Here is a 5473-nt window from a genome sequence, read left to right as displayed (position 1 = left end):
TCTCCCAACTAACTCTGCAAATTTCCGTCTGCGCATTATTCTTACGCGTACATGTATATGCGGGCCTCGTGCACGCCACTATTTCGGTTCGCCTTAATGGATTTCGCAGTAATTGTAAAATATCTCGTGAATTCTCCGCGCGCGTGCATTTACGAGCAGACACGTGCGCATCCTGTACGCACGGGCATCCTGGTTTAATTTCCAGTCCGCGTGTAACACATGCAGCTAACTTTCCAAAGTACTTTGAGCGTATCCGACCGAGATTTATTTTAAAAGCGTGACATGTGTAAATCAAAACCACAGTATATACAGTAGCGCAACTCTCTGTCGGCGCCTTTGAAGTTAGTGTTGTCCAAAATGGAGTGCGCATGCGCGAACCAAGTAAGCGCCCACTAATACCAACTGAACGGCCACGTACAGCAGACACAACTATTGAGTGTCGTCTTATCGACACGCTACGCTGATTCGTTGGGTCTAAAAGTATAAGAGCCAATCACGTGCTATATGCTACTGAGCGGTTTTGCTGAACGCGCCCAACGTCTTTCTCTAAACTTCTTTCTCAATTGCTCTTCCTTTCTCCGCTCTCACTCCACTTTTACATGAAATTAATCTGAATTTAATGAAAATAATGAAGATAAATATTTATTATGTATTAAAAATAAGAAAAAAAAATTCAAAAATGAGAAAAAATAAAATTATATAAATGTGATTGTGCAGATTGAATAATATAAATGTGTATTGATGTAAATTACTAGAAAATATAATGTTATATAACATATATTGAACAACCGAAAAGTAAAATATAATATTTTATACATTATACTTGTAAGAAAACAATTATAATTATAAAATATTTAATATAAAATAGTTTTATTACATTAAATGAAATAAATGAATGATTTAATTATGCATCTAAAATAAAAATGAGATATATATTTATGCTTAATTTAAAATGCGATAAATGAAATTTTAATTTTAATACAACGATATGTTAATATTACATTTTAAAATAATTTTATGTATACCTATACAAAAAGAATATACCTGTAATAAATATAACTGCAATATATTAAAAGTACATGTTTCATTAATAAATATAATAAAAAAACTACATTTTTTATGTAAAATAAAATTGTATCTTTATTACAATACATAAGAAATTACATATTATGTATTACCAAATTGTAGTCTTTTTTTCTTTTAATTTATTCACTGCTCCATGCTTCAGCTACTCGATCCACCTCAACACAGACCAGAAAAACAGAACAAAAAAATACATTAAATACACTTTATTGTACAATTCTTTCATTGATCTGTATCTCAGCTACTCGATCCACCTCGATACAACCCAAAAAAAGAAAAAAGGCAATAAAAGTGCAAGCTACAATAATTACCGTACAATAATGTAGAACAGAAAATACTTGAAATATAAACAAGGAATCTATAAAATGTAATATTAATAAGCTCCATTTCTTCTCCAAGTTTTTCATTCGTATAACCTTTTAATTATTCATCCTTCAGGCACGTAAGAACTTGAAAAAAAAAAAAAAAATAATTAATTAATTAAATGTATCACTAACAGTATTCATGCCTTTACAAATACACATGCACCATCGCCCATACATATATATATTTAACACACACGAATACATGAATTTATGTAACATACACAATATAAAATTTATTAAGTAACGCGTAATGTATAAAAGTCTATTAATGCACACATATTAATACATATATAGTAACGCATAATTTCAACGCACAATATGAACGCATAATATAAAAACACAATATCAATATTAACGCAACTGAAAAAATTGCACATACATGTTGCCATTAATTAAAAATAAAATGTAAAACGCAACAATACAATCAATACATTGTTAAATATAATACCAGTTAAACCATATAATTTGAAAATAAACAAAATGCAATAAAGAAACACGCAAAGTTATATATAATGTTATTTGCAAGCAAACAAAACATGCAATAAATGAACACACAATACTGGGTAAGTAATATATCACAATCCATTATAAGAATAAGAATCAATGAAACAGTAGCCTCAATAATTAAAATATGCCCGTAAAACATAACTCAACGTGACAATTAAACATTATAAGAAGAAAATTTATAAATGGGAAACGTTTAAAAGTTTCCTATTTTTTGTGGTAACCCGTTTGCATGATTTATTATGCAGCGATAATGTGTAATATATACGCATACGAAGATATAATTTTCTCAAAAATGAAGTAGGGAAATTTGGACATGGCGGTTCAAAAGTTATATTTTGCGTTAATTGGAATAAATAATTGCCAATATTTTTCTGGAAACAATTCTTCTCAAAATTTTTTACAAATACTTTTTCTAATTTATGAATATAATAACAAAAGTCATTACTTGGTATGTAAAACTTTTCAAACAAATTTCCTTCTTCGTTTTCATAGGCTCGAAAAAAACAATGTAATGTTGTATCATCTAAGACAGCCATATTATCATTCATATATTTTGTACATATGTCACAAGAATGTATTGCTGCGTACATCTTTTAATTAAAAATCCGCAAACATATTTAAATGCGTTTTCTTCTGGCAGATCCATTGAACGATATTCACGAGTCGGAATATTTAAAATGTTATGCGCCGATGATGAAGCAGTAAATTCCGAAACAGTGGACTCTTTGTTATTATCTAACGTTCCAATAAGATTTAACACATCATCATTATCAGAAGCACAATTTTGCGTATCCGAATGTTTTAATAATGTTGTACTAAAAAGTTTTTTAAAGGCGCGCTTAAATTGTATAGGTGTCGGATTAAGACAATTACCGCCTTGTTTCCGAACGGAACCAAAAAAATTTTCGACACAATCTTGATTCAATCTACGTGTTCGGAGATGTGGAAAATTATGATTTTTTTATGTTTCCCAAAGCTGAATGATGCTATTAATTGTTATCTGCCAGCATTCAAAGCATTTAACTTTTACATATTTACCATTATTATTATTATTATTATTAACTACTTTAATACTTTTTATAAGATCTGACATTTCTTGCAAAACTGCATTTGTTTTTCACTTCCGGTAAAAACTTTTCCATGTTCTTTAGGATTATTTACGGCGGACGAATTTAACATATCAAACAACTTATCAAAATGATCAATTAAATCTATAGTTCCAACGACTTCAGTCGGAAGAAGACCGACAGACATCTGTGTACACATTCCTGCACATACATGGTTACCAAGTACTTGTACGGCATATTTAACTTTCATTCTCATAAAGTTATTTGGGTCCATATGAATTTTTGATAATTTAGGAGCTGCTCTTATCCATTGTTTGACGTCTTGCATATAAAACTGTCTAATATGATCCCACAAAGCTACTTTATTATTAAATTCAAAATTATGTTTCAACAAATTATTTCGGGTTGCTTTTATTAAATGTGGAGTGTCAAAAATGTAAACTAAATTTTCTCCGTTAACTGAAAAAGTTGAATTTTGTGTAGATATTCCTAAATCACGGGACAGTTGTATAAAATTAGAACCCATGTCCGTAACCAATGCATGCACACCATAGCACCTGTATTTCTTAATTTAATTATTGTATCAAATATCAGATTTTTTAAAAAGTTCATATGGCATGTAGTCTCTACAAAACAAAAAACAATAGGCACCTTCCAATTACCTGCAATACTACGTGCCATAATAACTAAAGCGCTTCTTGCAGGTTTAGATGATTTTTTATCACCAATGTCTTCGAAACCAATTATTTCATCCCGTGATATATTATAAAATAAATGAGCTTTTAAACTCATTTCGTCTGCACATATTATGCAATGACGTTCTACGAGAGGCAACGTATTCAATTTCAATCAAGTGCTTCAAAAATTTTATCATTTATACCAGGCTCAATATTCCATTTTTGCGTAAATAATTGTAGAGAACGTACAGAAGGCAATGCAATTGAATCTTTCAATTCCCGGTACATTCGTGGACTTGAAAAAAATAATGATAAAGCAAATTTCTTAAATTCGGGATCATATCTTCTGCCACGTTTACATTTTAATTGTGCGTCGACTTGTGCCGCTAATATTCTATTAAATTTTTCCGGTAATAACTTACGGCCAAGTTTTATTAGTTGATCGAATTCGTTTTCTTCTTCAACTTTTGTAGCTTTCTTCTTCTTTTCCATACGAAGCCGTCGGATTTTTTCACGCATTACTTTATTTTGCGCCTTTAATTTTTGGAACTTTTCTCGCAATTTCCTTTTTCTCGGGCTATCATCGGACGATTTAGTTTCCAACTGCAGGCTTCTTGATAGTGGATGTGCTCCTGCACAAAGATTATTTTTAAATATGATACATGTAATTATGTAACTATTTTGCTGTAAGAGACAAAAACAGCAAAATAATATTAAATAAAATCTAAAGTTAAAAGAAATTTAAATATAATGTGTTAATAAATAAATTACATATAACCTGACAATTATATTTTATAAGAAAACTTTTATTACGTAACAAATAAAGAAAATAAAAATACATGTTTAACTTTAAATTAGTAAAGAAAAACTTACGGTTGAGTTATTTCTACGTCACTGACAATAATTGGGACGATTGTTTGTCAAGTTTCTGCTTTGCTGAAAATATACAATTTTTTTTCTTTTAGCCATTATTGTTAACCCTCAGTTACCTTACGTTTTTACACCCCGATATTACCTCACCAAGGTCTGAGAGACCCCTGCCATTTTCTCCAGCTTGTATCTTCAAGACAAATGCATCAATTTGAAGTCTTTTTTTTTTTTAATCCATGCGTTTTTTAAAGATCTACTACAAGACTGTGCAAGTTAGATTATTCCAAGTTAAAAAATGTAAATGTTATTTAAAAAAAAGAAAAGACGTGTTTTTCTAAAAAAGCGAAAAACTTTGCTTTTTTTCAAATTGATGTAGTACTGACTAAAAAAAGATACAAGAGTTTTATGAATGTCTTAAAAACCCTGTTTTAACAATGTGCAGGGTCTCTCAGATTCAGGTGAGGTAACTGAGGGTTAATAAACGTAAACACAAGTCCTTTATTAATATAAATTACCTATTATCTTCTTGCACTTGCATTTCTGCAACAATTGCCTCAGCACATGTATTTCTGCAACAAAAAATATGTATCATATAATATCTATTATAAAATATAATATTATAACAAATAGAAAATTTATATTTAGCATACCCATCTACTTTCTCTTTAACCACATTTTCCTCACTTTGTTGCGTTGTTTGTTCGGGTGCTGTGTTGCCCCTAAAAGATTTTAATTATTTTATGTTTTTATGTTACTTTCGCGTAATACATAAAAAATAATGTAAATATTGTTAGATATTGTGGCTATTATTATTTTTTATGTACTACTACCTTATATATATACCAGGTATATATACCAATTTTATACTTTTTTATGAAACAAAACTAATTTAATTAAATTAAAA

At 29.5% G+C, this 5473-nt stretch overlaps 1 long non-coding RNA gene across 1 annotated transcript; it reads right to left on the bottom strand.

Annotated features, from left to right (window-relative positions):
- Positions 1 to 1183: 1183 nt before the first annotated feature.
- LOC139814742 (uncharacterized) lies at positions 1184 to 5135 on the bottom strand. Its single transcript, XR_011732576.1, has 4 exons — positions 5085 to 5135; positions 4573 to 4635; positions 4122 to 4331; positions 1184 to 1532 (listed from the first exon to the last, which is right to left on the bottom strand). It is a non-coding gene; the product is annotated as an uncharacterized lncRNA (long non-coding RNA).
- Between the last annotated feature and the right edge of the window lie 338 nt (positions 5136 to 5473).

Source organism: Temnothorax longispinosus, chromosome 6, assembly GCF_030848805.1.
Source record: "Temnothorax longispinosus isolate EJ_2023e chromosome 6, Tlon_JGU_v1, whole genome shotgun sequence".
Classification (NCBI taxonomy): domain Eukaryota; kingdom Metazoa; phylum Arthropoda; class Insecta; order Hymenoptera; family Formicidae; genus Temnothorax; species Temnothorax longispinosus.
Note: the sequence above shows the minus strand (reverse complement) of the source record. Positions and strands in the feature narration are given on the sequence as shown.